Source organism: Cherax quadricarinatus, chromosome 38, assembly GCF_038502225.1.
Source record: "Cherax quadricarinatus isolate ZL_2023a chromosome 38, ASM3850222v1, whole genome shotgun sequence".
Taxonomy (NCBI): domain Eukaryota; kingdom Metazoa; phylum Arthropoda; class Malacostraca; order Decapoda; family Parastacidae; genus Cherax; species Cherax quadricarinatus.
The window spans coordinates 22,032,337-22,049,393 of NC_091329.1; positions in this window are offsets into that span (position 1 = coordinate 22,032,337).

Sequence of the window (17,057 nt, forward strand, 5' to 3'; positions counted from 1 at the left end):
TACCAGTGCAGTTTGCAAAGTAATGGAACGTCTAGTAAATAGACGTTTAGTGTGGTATTTAGAGACACACAACAGTCTCTCCACTCGTCAATATGGCTTTCGTAAGGGACGTTCTACCATAGACCCCTTACTGCGCTTGGATACGTATGTTCGTAATGCCTTTGCGAATAACCACTCAGTTATTGCCATATTTTTTGACCTTGAGAAGGCATATGACACAACTTGGAGGTATAATATTTTAGCCCAAGCCCACTCCTTAGGCCTTCGAGGCAATCTACCATCCTTCCTTAAGAACTTTTTAACTGACAGGCATTTCCGTGTTCGGGTTAATAATGTGCTCTCCCCGGACTTTGTCCAAGCTGAAGGTGTCCCCCAGGGATGTGTTCTGAGCACAACACTTTTTCTCCTTGCTATTAATGATTTGGCCTCTAGTCTTCCATCAAATATTTGGTCATCACTCTATGTTGATGACTTTGCTATTGCCTGTGCAGGCGCTGACTGTCACCTCCTTACAGTTTCTCTCCAGCATGCAGTCGACCGTGTTTCCAATTGGGCCACCACACATGGGTTTAAATTTTCCAGCACTAAAACCCACCAAATCACTTTCACTAGACGCTCTGTCATCTCTGATCATCCTTTGTACCTCTATGGCTCACGTATCCCTGAACGTGATACAGTCAAGTTTCTGGGCCTCCTCTTTGATCGTAGGTTATCCTGGAAACCTCACATTACCTCTCTGAAGGCAACTTGTCACAGCCGGCTGAACCTTCTTAAAACCCTTGCTCATCTTTCGTGGGGAGCTGATCGTCGAACCCTCCTTCACCTACATTCCACCCTTATTTTATCGAAACTTGATTATGGTGACCAGATCTATTCAGCGGCATCTCCTGCTACTCTCTCTAGCCTTAACCCCATTCATCACCAAGGATTACGTTTATGCCTTGGTGCTTTTCGCTCTTCCCCTGTCGAAAGCCTCTATGCAGAAGCGAACGTTCCATCCTTATCCGATCGCCGTGATGCCCATTGCCTGCGCTACTATGTACGCTCTCATGATCTCCGCAATCCTTCCATTTATAGAATGGTCACTGATATTAGTAGACATTCTTTATTTGTTCGCCGCCCCTGCTTACTCCGTCCCTTCTCTCTTCGCCTTCATTCGCTCTTGTCTTCTCTTCAACTACCACCTTTCTATGTACATGTAGCATCTCACTTTTCCCTACCCCCCTGGGAGGTCCCAGCTGTTCGAGTCTGTTCTTTCTCCCTCCCTTGCTCGAAAGCCCAACTGTCTACGGTCGCTTCCCGCTCTCTTTTTCTTGACCACTTTCACTCTCATTCTCATGCCATTGCTGTGTACACAGATGGCTCTAAGTCTTCTGACGGCGTAGGATTCGCAGCAGTGTTTCCGGACAGCGTCGTACAAGGGCATTTACTATCTTCAGCTAGTATTTTTACTGCTGAATTATATGCCATCCTTACAGCACTTATCCGTATTGCATCTATGCCTGTGTCATCATTTGTGGTTGTCTCAGACTCCCTTAGTGCTTTACAGGCTATACAAAAATTTGATACACCTCACCCCTTAGTCCTCCGTATCCAACTTTGGCTACGCCGCATCTTTACTAAGCATAAAGATATTGTTTTTTGTTGGGTCCCTGGTCATGTTGACGTACATGGCAATGAACAGGCAGACACTGCTGCGCGGTCAGCAGTACATGACCTACCAGTTTCTTACAGAGGTATTCCATGTACGGACTATTTTGCTGTAATATCTTCCCACCTTCACACCCGTTGGCAACAACGTTGGTCTACTATGCTCGGCAACAAACTTCAGTCTATTAAACCGAGTATAGGTTACTGGCCGTCTTCTTATCACCAGTGTCGAGGTTGGGAGACTACTCTCTCCCGTCTTCGCATTGGCCATACTCGTCTTACTCATGGATATCTCATGGAGAGGCGTCTTGCTCCTCTCTGTGAGAATTGCCAAGCTCCATTATCAGTCAGCCACATTCTGTTGGACTGCCCACTTTATCAACGAGCACGCAGAATTTACCTCTGTCGTCGTCTTCGCCCCGCTGCTCTCTCTTTACCTTCCCTTCTCGCTGATGGACCCACCTTTCATCCGGACTCTCTTATTGACTTTTTGACAACGACTGACTTACTTCACAAATTCTGATACTTTCAGCCCTTTCTACTTGTATCTCTTGCTACCCTCTACCCCCGTACTATCCCCTGCCCCGCTGTTTTCTGTAACCTGCTGATCATCCCCCCTCCCTCCTGCCATCCAATTCCCTTGCTTCCTTCCCTACCCTGCAGCGCTGTATAGCCCTTGTGGCTTAGCGCTTCTTTTTGATTATAATAATAATAATAATACACGTTTTCTCTGATGGCTGAGCAGATTATTATTACTATAATCAAGGGGGAAGCGCTAAACCCGGAGGATTATACAGCGCCTGGGGGGGGGATGTGGAAGGCATTCAGGCTTAATTCGGGGAACTGGAGCACAGATCCAATTCCCTAAATCAAGAGCCCCTCACCAACATCAAGGAACCTTCCTTGAGGGGTGGCTGAGCAGAGAAAACAATGTTGTCCCTCCACCCAGCTACCACAGGTTCACAAGTAATATTATCAGAGGAGGTAGGTTGGTAGACAGCAACCACCCAGGGAGGTACTACCGTCCTGCCAAGTGAGTGTAAAACGAAAGCCTGTGATTGTTTTACATGATGGTAGGATTGCTGATGTCTTTTGTCTCTCATAAATATGCAAGATTACAGGTATGTCTTGCTACTTCTACTTACACTTAGGTCACACTACACATACATGTACACATTTATTTATTCACACTCATCTGTTTTCTTTGATTTTATCTTAATAGTTCTTGGTCTTATTACTTTTCCTTTTATATCCATGGGGAAGTGGAATAAGAATCTTTCCTCCATAAGCCATGCATGTTGTAAAAGTCAACTAAAATGCTAGGAACAATGGGCTAGTAACCCCTTTTCCTGTAAAGATTACTAAAAAGAATAAGAAGAAGAAAATTATCAAAGTGGGAAGTCTGAATGTGCGTGGATGTTGTGCAGATAAGAAAGAGATGATTGTGGATGTTATGAATGAGAAGCTGGATGTCCTGGCTTTAAGTGAAACAAAGCTGAAGGGGGTGGGAGAGTTTCAGTGGAGAGGAATAAATGGGATTAGGTCAGGGGTTTCAAATAGAGTTAGAGCTAAAGGAGTAGCAGCAATAATGTTGAAGGATAAGCTATGGCAGGAAAAGAGGGACTATAAATGTATTAATTCAAGGATTATGTGGAGTAAAATAAAGATTGGATGTGAAAAGTGGGTTATAATAAGCGTGTATGCACCTGGAGAAGAGAGAAGTGTAGAGGAGAGAGAGAGATTTTGGGAAATGTTGAGTGAATGCGTGGGGAGTTTTGAATCAAGTGTGAGAGTAATGGTGGTTGGGGATTTCAATGCTAAAGTGGGTAAAAATGTTATGGAGGGAGTAGTAGGTAAATTTGGGGTGCCAGGGGTAAATGTAAATGGGGAGCCTTTAATTGAGCTATGTGTAGAAAGAGATTTGGTAATAAGTAATACATATTTTATGAAAAAGAGGATAAATAAATATACAAGGTATGATGTAGCACGTAATTAAAGTAGTTTATTAGATTATGTATTGGTGGATAAAAGGTTGATGGGTAGGCTCCAGGATGTACATGTTTATAGAGGGGCAACTGATATATCGGATCATTATTTAGTTGTAGCTACAGTTAGAGTAAGAGGTAGATGGGAAAAGAGGAAGGTGGCAACAAGTAAGAGGGAGGTGAAAGTGTATAAACTAAGGGAGGAGGAAGTTCGGGTGAGATATAAGCGACTATTGGCAGAAAGGTGGGCTAGTGCAAAGATGAGTAGTGGGGGGGTTGAAGAGGGTTGGAATAGTTTTAAAAATGCAGTATTAGAATGTGGGGCAGAAGTTTGTGGTTATAGGAGGGTGGGGGCAGGAGGAAAGAGGAGTGATTGGTGGAATGATGAAGTAAAGGGTGTGATAAAAGAGAAAAAGGTAGCTTATGAGAGGTTTTTACAAAGCAGAAGTGTTATAAGAAGAGCAGAGTATATGGAGAGTAAAAGAAAGGTAAAGAGAGTGGTGAGAGAGTGCAAAAGGAGAGCAGATGATAGAGTGGGAGAGGCACTGTCAAGAAATTTTAATGAAAATAAGAAAAAATTTTGGAGTGAGTTAAACAAGTTAAGAAAGCCTAGGGAAAGTATGGATTTGTCAGTTAAAAACAGAGTAGGGGAGTTAGTAGAAGGGGAGATGGAGGTATTAGGTAGAGGGCGAGAATATTTTGAGGAACTTTTAAATGTTAAGGAAGAAACAGAGGCAGTAATTTCATGCACTGGTCAGGGAGGTATACCATCTTTTAGGAGTGAAGAAGAGCAGAATGTAAGTGTGGGGGAGGTACGTGAGGCATTACGTAAAATGAAAGGGGGTAAAGCAGCTGGAACTGATGGGATCATGACAGAAATGTTAAAAGCAAGGGGGGATATAGTGTTGGAGTGGTTGGTACTTTTGTTTAATAAATGTACGAAAGAGGGGAAGGTACCTAGGGATTGGCGGAGAGCATGTATAGTCCCTTTATACAAAGGGAAAGGGGACAAGAGAGACTGTAAAAACTATAGAGGAATAAGTTTACTGAGTATACCAGGAAAAGTGTACAGTAGGGTTATAATTGAAAGAATTAGAGGTAAGACAGAATGTAGGACTGCAGATGAGCAAGGAGGTTTCAGAGTGGGTAGGGGATGTGTAGATCAAGTGTTTACATTGAAGCATATATGTGAACAGTATTTAGATAAAGGTAGGGAAGTTTTTATTGCATTTATGGATTTAGAAAAGGCATATGATAGAGTGGATAGAGGAGCAATGTGGCAGATGTTGCAAGTATATGGAATAGGTGGTAAGTTATTAAATGCTGTAAAGAGTTTTTATGAGGATAGTGAGGCTCAGGTTAGGGTGTGTAGAAGAGAGGGAGACTACTTCCCGGTAAAAGTAGGTCTTAGACAGGGATGTGTAATGTCACCATGGTTGTTTAATATATTTATAGATGGGGTTGTAAAGGAAGTAAATGTTAGGGTGTTCGGGAGAGGGGTGGGATCAAATTCAAAATGGGAATTGACACAGTTACTTTTTGCTGATGATACTGTGCTTATGGGAGATTCTAAAGAAAAATTGCAAAGGTTAGTGGATGAGTTTGGAAATGTGTGTAAAGGTAGAAAGTTGAAAGTGAACACAGAAAAGAGTAAGGTGATGAGGGTGTCAAATGATTTAGATAAAGAAAAATTGGATATCAAATTGGGGAGGAGGAGTATGGAAGAAGTGAATGTTTTCAGATACTTGGGAGTTGACGTGTCGGCGGATGGATTTATGAAGGATGAGGTTAATCACAGAATTGATGAGGGAAAAAAGGTGAGTGGTGCGTTGAGGTATATGTGGAGTCAAAAAACGTTATCTATGGAGGCAAAGAAGGGAATGTATGAAAGTATAGTAGTACCAACACTCTTATATGGGTGTGAAGCTTGGGTGGTAAATGCAGCAGCGAGGAGACGGTTGGAGGCAGTGGAGATGTCCTGTTTAAGGGCAATGTGTGGTGTAAATATTATGCAGAAAATTCGGAGTGTGGAAATTAGGAAAAGGTGTGGAGTTAATAAAAGTATTAGTCAGAGGGCGGCAGAAGAGGGGTTGTTGAGGTGGTTTGGTCATTTAGAGAGAATGGATCAAAGTAGAATGACATGGAAAGCATATAAATCTATAGGGGAAGGAAGGCGGGGTAGGGGTCGTCCTCGAAAGGGTTGGAGAGAGGGGGTAAAGGAGGTTTTGTGGGCAAGGGCCTTGGACTTCCAACAAACGTGTGTGAGCGTGTTAGATAGGAGTGAATGGAGATGAATGATACTTGGTACCTGACGATCTGTTGGAGTGTGAGCAGGGTAATATTTAGTGAAGGGATTCAGGGAAACCGGTTATTTTCATATAGTCGGACTTGAGTCCTGGAAATGGGAAGTACAATGCCTGCACTTTAAAGGAGGGGTTTGGGATATTGGCAGTTTGGAGGGATATGTTGTGTATCTTTATATGTGTATGCTTCTGGACTGTTGTATTCTGAGCACCTCTGCAAAAACAGTGATAATGTGCGAGTGTGGTGAAAGTGTTGAATGATGATGAAAGTATTTTCTTTTTGGGGATTTTCTTTCTTTTTTGGGTCACCCTGCCTCGGTGGGAGACGGCCGACTTGTTGAAAAAAAAAAAAAAAAAATATGCAATAAATGCCAAACAAGTTTACACTAACTTATATTAAGTTAGCAATAGAAATAGGTATGACACACACAGAGTACACTTATTACTTACCTTGAAATATTAATATTAATGTGTGAGAGGTGAGTGGCAGGGTGTTTATTGAATAAAATCAGAATGGCACACCATCATCCTCTAACTTGGCACTTAAAGCAAGAGGCTTACGACTCCTCTTTTTATCACAGCTAAGCTTAGACGCCATCGTCAGTGAGAGCCAACTAGTTAACGAAAGTAAATGAGAGAGAGAACAAGATACAGTGTCCAGACAATGTAAGAATACAAAGTGAACAGGTAGTGGGCGATCACTTGGTCAGGCGAAATAAATGTGTGTTAATGTGTCCACTTTTAGTTTATTCACTACGTTTGTAAGAGTTTGTAAAACATTTACCTCAATATTTTTTTAATTATAATAATGATTACCTCACAATACAAATACTCTTACATTGTGTACAAGTTGTACAAGTTAGTACACCGGTGGCCCGGTGGCCTGGTGGCTAAAGCTCCCGCTTCACGCACGGAGGGCCCGGGTTCGATTCCCGGCGGGTGGAAACATTTCGACACGTTTCCTTACACCTGTTGTCCTGTTCACCTAGCAGCAAATAGGTACCTGGGTGTTAGTCGACTGGTGTGGGTCGCATCCTGGGGGACAAGATTAAGGACCCCAATGGAAATAAGTTAGACAGTCCTCGATGACGCACTGACTTTCTTGGGTTATCCTGGGTGGCTAACCCTCCGGGGTTAAAAATCCGAACGAAATCTTATCTTATCTTAGCAACACACCATTTTTAAAGTGAATGAAGATATTATCATCATAATAAAAAGCACTAAACCCACAAGGGTTGTGAACTGCCATATATAGAGTGAAGGTATACGAAAAGAATATTTTCCTAGTTAATCCCAGTTTGACTAGAGAAAACGTAATTCTTCCGACACTGACTACACAGCCGCTTTGTAAACAAATCTCATATTTTTGTCAATTTTTATTCTGCGAGTGTATTATTATTATTATAAAAAAGAAGCGCTAAGCCACAAGGGCTATACAGCGCTGCAGGGTAGGGAAGGAAGCGAGGGTATTGGGCGGCAGAAGGGGGTAGGGATGATCAGTAGGTTACAGAAAACAGTGGGGCAGGGGGTAGAGGGTAGCAAGAGATTGAGGTAGAAAGGGCTGAAGGCATCAGAGTTTGTGAAGTAAGTCAGTTGTTGTCAAAAAGTCAATGAGAGAGTCCGGATGACAAGTGGGTCCATCAGCGCGAAGGGAAGGTAAAGAGAGAGCAGCGGAGCGAAGACGACAATGGAGGTAAATTCTGGGTGCTCGTTGATAAAGTGGGCAGTCCAACAGAATGTGGCTGACTGATAATGGAACTTGGCAATTCTCACAGAGAGGAGCAGGGCGCCTCTCCATGAGTAAGACAAGTATGGCCGATGCGAATACGGGAGAGAGTAGTCTCCCAACCTCGACACTGGTGACAAGAAGACGGCCAGTAACCTATACTCAGTTTAAAAAAACCATACCCCCGGCCGGGATTGAACCCGCGGTCATAGAGTCTCAAAACTCCAGCCCGTCGAGTTAGCCACTAGACCAGCTAGCCACAATAAGATTCATCCAACTAGGTATATTTCTACACCATAGGAAAGTTAGCACAGGCACCTCTGTGACCACAAATGCAAGTTTTTACAGACGAATCTCCAGCTAGCGTGGCCGTGACGAACTCTAGCTCAAGTCCCTTCACTGCCGTCAACATGACTTAAGAAATCGTAATGACACGATTGCAAATAAACCATACCCCCGGCCGGGATTGAACCCGCGGTCATAGAGTCTCAAAACTCCAGCCCGTCGCGTTAGCCACTAGACCAGCTAGCCACAATAAGATTCATCCAACTAGGTATATTTCTACACCATAGGAAAGTTAGCACAGGCACCTCTGTGACCACAAATGCAAGTTTTTACAGACGAATCTCCAGCTAGCGTGGCCGTGACGAACTCTAGCTCAAGTCCCTTCACTGCCGTCAACATGACTTAAGAAATCGTAATGACACGATTGCAAATAAACCATACCCCCGGCCGGGATTGAACCCGCGGTCATAGAGTCACGGCCACGCTAGCTGGAGATTCGTCTGTAAAAACTTGCATTTGTGGTCACAGAGGTGCCTGTGCTAACTTTCCTATGGTGTAGAAATATACCTAGTTGGATGAATCTTATTGTGGCTAGCTGGTCTAGTGGCTAACGCGACGGGCTGGAGTTTTGAGACTCTATGACCGCGGGTTCAATCCCGGCCGGGGGTATGGTTTATTTGCAATCGTGTCATTACGATTTCTTAAGTCAAGTTATACTCAGTTTAATAGATTGAAGTTTGTTACCGAGCATAGTAGATCAACGTTGTTGTCAACGGGTGTGAAGGTGGGTAGCTATTGCAGTAAAATAGTCTGTAAATGGAATACCTCTATGTCAAACTGGTAGGTCATGTACTGCTGACTGCGCAGCAGTGTCTGCCTGTTCATTGCCCTGTACGTCAACATGACCAGGGACCCAACAAAAAACAATATCTTTATGCTTGGTAAAGACGCGGCGTAGCCAAAGTTGGATACGGAGGACTAAGGGGTGAGGTGTATCAAATTTCTGTATAGCCTGTAAAGCACTAAGGAGTCTGAGATAACCACAAATGATGACACAGGCACAGATGCAATACGGATAAGTGCTGCAAGAATGGCATACAATTCAGCAGTAAAAATACTAGCCGAAGATAGCAAATGCCCTCGTACGACGCTGTCCGGAAACACTGCTGCGAATCCTACGCCGTCAGAAGACTTAGAGCCATCTGTGTATACTGCAATGGCATGAGAATGAGAGTGGAAGTGGTCAAGAAAAAGAGAGCGGGAAGCGACCGTAGACAGTTGGGCTTTCGAGCAAGGCCTCTTCAAGGGGGGCTCCTTGGCGTGGTGAAGAGGCTCTTGGTCTGAGGAATTAGCCCTGTCGGTCTTCTTCCTCAGACCGAACCTAATTACCCCCCATTCTCCCCTCCCCTATCCCATCCTCCCCTTTTTCCCTTCCTCCTCCTCCTCCTCACCCCTCCCTTTTGCCCTTCCTCTTTTTGGCCTTTGGGATTTCTCCCACAGGCGCGCTAGTTCCTAGGTAGGGGAAAGGACACCGGGGTCCATCCCATTCCGTTGAGGTTCTTGGCGGTGGCGTAGTTTGCCGTGGAATCTGGATTGCCTGGGGATGTCCCGATCCCTCTCCGGTATCCCGGAGTAGCTTTGAGTGTCTTTCGAGCGACGGGTGTATCTCTGGAAGCCACCTTTCGGATTCCGGGGGTGGTGGCCGAAGGAGGTATGCTTTGTGGCGGATATCCGGCTGCCCTCTTTTTTGTCCACCGAGGTAGCTCGGCAAATGTGAGGTTGCTATCCCGGATTGCTGGTTTACTGGCATGAAGGGTAGGGTATGGCACGGGTTCCATGCTGCATCTGCGCTACTAGCGGTGTTGAGGTCCTCTTGGGTGCGGAGGGAGATTTCCGGCCCTTTCATTCCTCCTGGGAACTATTCCTCCCGCTCCCCCCTTTTTTTATTCTTTCTTTTATTTTTATTTTCTTTTCTTCTTTCTTTTTTTTCTTAAAAACAAAAAGCAAAGGAGTAACCTAACCATGGCAGCCCTAGTCCATGAACCCACTACCCCCGGGCCCCTTCTTGATACCGCACCCCATTCTGACCCTGCCTTGTGTTTAGACCACTCTTCGGACACTCCTGATGCCCCTGTACCTCTTGCTGGTGCTGTTTCCTCACCCGCTTCAGGTACCGGGGCTTCGACTGACTCCTTCGATTTGTCTGAACTCCGCTCTCCTTTGACTATGGTTCCGGCTTCTCCCTCTACGGTATGGCAATTTTCGAATCGCCCGCCCATTTCACGTCGGACCAACTCCGGTCCTACTCCTAAACGCCAACGTCAATCTCCTGATGATGCTCCTTCGTTACCTTCCCATTCTACTCGGAAAAGACCGACACGTCAAGCACTCCCTCTCCACGCTCAGTTTCGGACCACACAATGGACTAAATTCTTTACTTTAAGACCGACTTCTTCTTCTGCCTACCTTTCTGACCATAGTATTGGCAAAGTGCTCCTGCGTCATGTTGGCAGAGATATTTCATTTCATGCTCTCAAGAACGGTACTTGCATCGTCACTGTCCAGAATGCTACCCAAGCTCATGATCTTTCTCTCCTTTCGAATATCGATACTACTCCTATCACTATTGAAAAACATCTTTCTCTCAATTCTTGTAGTGGTACTGTCATTCTGCTCCATACCATAGTCCAACAGAATTTCCAGTCATGTGGCAATGACATTTTTGAACAGCTGGAATTCCAGGATCTCCCAATCCTCAAAGTAGACACTTATGTCCTTCCTGCCCGGGGGCGGAGACGTTACCCTTGCAATGTGGCTCGTTTAACTTTTGACAGCCGAGAACTCCCGTCCTCTGTATATGTCGCGGGACATCGGTTACAAGTTCGAAAGGTGATACCTACACCACAACAATGTAGAAATTGCTGCCGTTTTGGTCACCCAGCGAAATATTGCAGATCTATGGCCGAATGCCCAGTCTGTGGTGCCGATGACCATTCTAATACATCTTGCAGTCAACCTCCATCTTGCCTTAATTGTAATGAAGCTCACCCTTCGTACTCCCGCCGTTGCCAGGTCTACTTAAATGAACGTGAAATCCGTTGCCTCAAAGAGGCAGAAGGTCTCCCTTATGCTATGGCAGTTACTCATCTCCGCCTCCAAGGGAGACTACCCCGTGTTTCTTATTCTCGTGTTTCCAAACATCCCCCCACTTCTGGGGTCCCATCTTCTGCAGCCTCCTCTGTTGTTACCCCTCCCATAGCCACTACGGCATCTAATCCTTTTGCTGTCCTTGGCTCTGACGTCCCGACTACAACTCAGTCTGTTCTCACATCTTCGCGTCCTTCCTCACAAGCCCCAGTATCGACAAGACCTCGTACGACACCTAATACCAATCGCCCCTCTACTCAGAAGTCCAAAAAATCCACATTGCTCAAATCTTCTTTGCCCCTTCCTTCCCTTCTTCCACCTCCACACTTTACCTTTCCAGTCTCTGTACCTAGTTCTTCCCCTCTCTCTGGCTCTATTACAAGTGTGGAGATTCACCCTCCTCCTCGTACTATGCCTTCCACCCCAGTCCCCTCCCAAGTTTCTCCCTCTTCTGCCACCTCCCAGGTTTCTGCCTCTTCTGTCCCCCCCCCCACACTTCATCTCCAGTCCCTTACACTCTTCCCTCCCCCTCTACTTTGGTACAGTCCATTACTGTCCCAATCTTTACTCACCCTCCTCCTCCTATCTCCAATATGGTCTCCCATACATCTTTGAATTCAGAAACACTTGAAGCCATTTCAGAATATAATGCAGAGACTAAACCTTCAATGGACACTGATTCACTTCCTGTTCCTTCTCTTCCCTCTCCTCCATCTTCACAACCCCATTCTTCGCAACGCTCCGTTCCTTCGCTACTTGAACGTCTTCCAATGCCACCACACGTTGACTTTTCTAACCCCTCTAGTCTGTAGGTGCCTTTACCTACAGATTCCTGATATTTTCTTCATCGCCAATCATGGCCTATTTACAGTGGAATATCCGCGGCCTCAGGGGTAATCGGGGTGAGCTTCAGATGTTGCTTTCCAGGTTTTCCCCTGTTGGTGCTTGCTTACAAGAACCAAAATTACACTCGCCTGTTTTCCAACCTATCTCAGGCTATAATTTATTGTATTCTTCGGATCCTTTCTCAGATGGGACCTTTAATGAAAGTGCCCTTCTTCTACGCAATGATATTCCGTACTGTCAACCATTTGTCCATACCTCGCTGCATTACACTGCAGCCCGTATCCACTTGAATAAGTGGTTTACAACATGTTCTTTATCTCTCTCTCCTTCTCGAGCATTTTCTATCCCAGACTTTGCCTTTCTTGTTTCATCCTTACCACCACCACTTCTGTTACTTGGTGATTTTAATGCCCACCATTTCCTCTGGGGGGGTCTCATTGTGACTCACGTGGCATTCAGTTGGAGGCTTTTCTCGCCTCTCACCCCCTCCATGTTTTAAATATGGGTACTCCCACCCATTTTGATCCTCATACTCATACTCTCTCTTGCATCGATCTGTCAGTCTGCTCTTCCTCCACTGCACTAGACTTCACCTGGTCTGTTCTACCAGACTTACATGACAGCGATCATTTTCCAGTCATTCTTACTTCTCCTTCCTATTCACCACCTTTCCATAGCCCTCGCTGGCAATTTGATCGGGCAAATTGGGATCTTTACTCACACCTCACTGCTTTTAGTGAGGTTCCTTCTTCATCCTCCATTGATGAGCTCCTACACATCTTCTCGACGTCAGTTTATACCGCAGCTTCTCATTCTATACCCCAAACCTCAGGCAGGCATTCTCAGAAGTGCGTGCCTTGGTCTCCTGCTTGTGCTCGTGCAGTATGTTTGAAACGTGCTGCATGGGGCAGGTACCGGTACAATAGAACCGCTGAGAGACTTCTTGATTTTAAGCAGAAGCGTGCGATCGCTTGCCGTGTCATCCGTGAAGCTAAACGCACTTGTTGGCGAGACTATGTTTCCACCATCACCTCTGCTTCTTCTATGAGTGCAGTCTGGAAAAAAGTGAGGAAATTGAGTGGTAAATACTCTCCTGACCCAGCTCCTGTTCTACGGGTCGCTAGTGTTAATGTAGCAAACCCTCTCGACGTTGCCATTGAACTTGGCACACATCTGGTCCGTATTTCCCGAGGGCTCCATCTATGCCCCTCGTTTCTTTCCTCAAAGTCTGCCAGAGAGTTAGTACCCTTGGACTTTTCTTCTCTCAGAGAAGAACAGTATAATGTGCCTTTTACACTTCAAGAACTGGAGGCAACGCTCTCAGCTTGCCGATCATCGGCAGCTGGGCCTGACGACATTCATATTCGTATGTTACAACATTTACATCGGTCAGCCCTTGTAGTCCTCTTACACCTCTTCAATCTTACTTGGGCACAAGGAGTTCTTCCCCAGCTGTGGAAATCTGCCATTGTTCTCCCTTTCCGCAAACCGGGTACTACAGGACATGATACCTCCCACTATCGCCCCATCGCTCTTACTAGTGCAGTTTGCAAAGTGATGGAACGTCTCGTAAATCGACGTTTAATGTGGTATTTAGAGACAACAGTCTCTCCGCTAGTCAATATGGCTTTCGTAAGGGTCGTTCTACCATAGACCCCTTACTACGCTTGGATACGTATGTTCGTAATGCCTTTGCAAATAATCACTCAGTTATTGCCATATTTTTTGACCTTGAGAAGGCATATGACACAACTTGGAGGTATAATATTTTGGCCCAGGCCCATTCCTTAGGCCTCCGAGGCAATCTACCATCCTTCCTTACGAACTTTTTAACTGACAGACATTTTTGTGTTCGAGTCAATAATGTTCTTTCCCTGGACTTCGTCCAAGCTGAAGGTGTACCTCAGGGATGTGTTCTAAGCACAACACTTTCTCCTTGCTATAAATCATTTGGCCTCTGTTCTTCCACCCATTATTATTATAATAAAAAAAGAAGCGCTAAGCCACAAGGACTATACAGAGCTGCAGGGCAGGAAGGAAGCGAGGGCATCAGGTGGCAAAAGGGAGATGGATGAGTAATAGGTTACGGATAACAGCGGGGTAGTGGATGGTGAAAGGGTAAAGGGCAGCAAGAGACTGAACTAGAAAGGGCTGAGGGGAGTGCGAAAAGTATCATCAGAGTTTGTGGAGTAAATCAGTTGTTGTCAAGAAGTCAATGAGAGAGTCAGGATTAAAGGAGGGTCCATCAGCAAGAAGGGAAGGTAAAGAGAGAGTAGTAGAACGAAGACGACGTTGGAGGTAAATTCTGCGTGCTCGTTGATAGAGAGGGCAGTCTAACAGAATGTGGCTAATCGATACTGGAACTTGACACTGCTCACAGAGAGGAACAGGGTGCCTCTCCATGAGATACCCATGAATAAGACGAGTGTGGCCAATGCGAAGGCGGGAGAGAGTGGTCTCCCAACCTCGGCACTGATGACAAGAAGACGGCCAGTAACCTATGCTCGGTTTAATAGAATGAAGTTTGTTACCGAGCAGAGTTGACCAACGTTGTTGCCAACGGGTGCGAAGGTGGGTAGCTATTGCAGCAAAATAGTCCAGAAATGGAACACCTCGATAGGAAATTGGTAGGTCATGCACTGCTGACCGCGCAGCAGTGTCTGCCTGTTCATTGCCCTGTACGTCGACATGACCAGGGACCCAACAAAAAACAATATCTTTATGTTTGGTAGAGATACGGCGTAGCCAAAGTTGGATACGGAGAACTAGGGGATGAGATGTATCAAATTTTCGTATAGCCTGTAGAGCACTAAGGGAGTCTGAGACTACTACAAATGATGACACAGGCATAGATGCGATACGAATAAGTGCTGCAAGAATGGCATACAGTTCAGCAGTAAAAATGCTAGCTGAAGATAGTAAATGCCCCCGCACGACGCTGTCCGGAAACACTGCTGAGAATCCGACGCCGTCTGAAGACTTAGAGCCATCTGTGTACACAGCGGTGGCATGAGAATGGGAGTGGAAGTGATCAAGAAAAAGAGAGCGGGAAGTCACCGTAGGCAGTTGAGCATTCGAGCAAGGGAGTGAGAAAGAACAGACCCGAACAGCTGGAACTTCCCAGGGGGGTAGGGAAAAGTGAGATGCTACATGAACATATAAAGGTGGTAACTGAAGGGAAGACAAGAGTGAATGTAGGCGAAGAGAAAAGGGACGGAGCAAACAGGGGCGGCGAACGAATAAAGAATGTCTACTAATATCAGTGACCATTCTATAAATGGAAGGATTGTGTAGATCGTGAGAGCGTACATAGTAGCGAAGGCAATGGGCATCACGGCGATCAGACAAGGATGGAACATTTGCTTCTGTATAGAGGCTCTCAACAGGGGAAGAGCGAAAAGCACCAAGGCACAAACGTAAGCCTTGGTGATGGATAGAGTTAAGGCTAGAGAGAGTAGCAGGAGAGGCCGCGGAATAAATCTGGTCACCATAATCGAGTTTCGATAAAACGAGGGCTGAATGTAGGCGAAGCAGAGTTCGACGATCGGCTCCCCATGAAAGATGAGCAAGGGTTTTAAGAAGGTTTAGCCGGCTGTGACAAGTTGCCTTCAGCGAGGTAATGTGAGGTTTCCAGGATAACCGACGGTCAAAGAGAAGGCCTAGAAACCTGACTGTATCACGTTCAGGGATACGGGAGCCATAGAGATATAAAGGATGATCGGAGATAACAGAGCGTCTAGTGAAAGTAATTTGGTGAGTTTTGGTACTTGAAAATTTAAACCCATGCGTGGTGGCCCAAGTGGAAACACGGTCGACCGCATGCTGGAGAGAAACTGCAATAAGGTGACAGTCAGCGCCTGCACAAGCAATAGCGAAGTCATCAACATAGAGTGACGACCAAATATTGGGTGGAAGAACAGAGGCCAAATCATTTATAGCAAGGAGAAACAGTGTTGTGCTTAGAACACATCCCTGAGGGACACCTTTAGCTTGGACGAAGTCCGGGGAAAGAACATTATTGACTCGAACACGGAAATCTCTGTCAGTTAAAAAGTTCTTAAGGAAGGATGGTAGATTGCCTCGGAGGCCTAAGGAATGGGCCTGGGCCAAAATATTATACCTCCAAGTTGTTTCATATGCCTTCTCAAGGTCAAAAAATATGGCAATAACTGAGTGATTATTCGCAAAGGCATTACGAACATACGTATCCAAGCGTAGTAAGGGGTCTATGGTAGAACGACCCTTACGAAAGCCATATTGACTAGCGGAGAGACTGTTGTGAGTCTCTAAATACCACATTAAACGTCGATTTACGAGGCGTTCCATCACTTTGCAAACTGCACTAGTAAGAGCGATGGGGCGACAGTGGGAGGCATCATGTCCTGTAGTACCCGGTTTGCGGAAAGGGAGAACAATGGCAGATTTCCACAGCTGGGGAAGAACTCCTTGTGCCCAAATAAGATTGAAGAGGTGTAAGAGGACTACAAGGGCTGACCGATGTAAATGTTGTAACATACGAATATGAATGTCGTCAGGCCCAGCTGCCGATGATCGGCAAGCTGAGAGCGTTGCCTCCAGTTCTTGAAGTGTAAAAGGCACATTATACTGTTCTTCTCTGAGAGTAGAAAAGTCGAAGGGTACTAACTCTCTGGCAGACTTTGAGGAAAGAAACGAGGGGCATAGATGGAGCCCTCGGGAAATACGGACCAGATGTGTGCCAAGTTCAATGGCAACGTCGAGAGGGTTTGCTACATCAACACCAGCGACCCGTAGAACAGGAGCCGGGTCAGGAGAGTATTTACCACTCAATTTCCTAACTTTTTTCCAGACTGCACTCATAGAAGAAGCAGAGGTGATGGTGGAAACATAGTCTCGCCAACAAGTGTGTTTAGCTTCATGGATGACACGGCGAGCGATCGCACGCTTCTGCTTAAAATCAACAAGTCTCTCAGCGGTTCTATTGTACCGGTACCTGCCCCATGCAGCACGTTTCAAACGTACTGCACGAGCACAAGCAGGAGACCACCAAGGCACGCACTTCTGAGAATGCCTGCCTGAGGTTTGGGGTATAGAATGAGAAGCTGCGGTATAAACTGATGTCGAGAAGATGTGTAG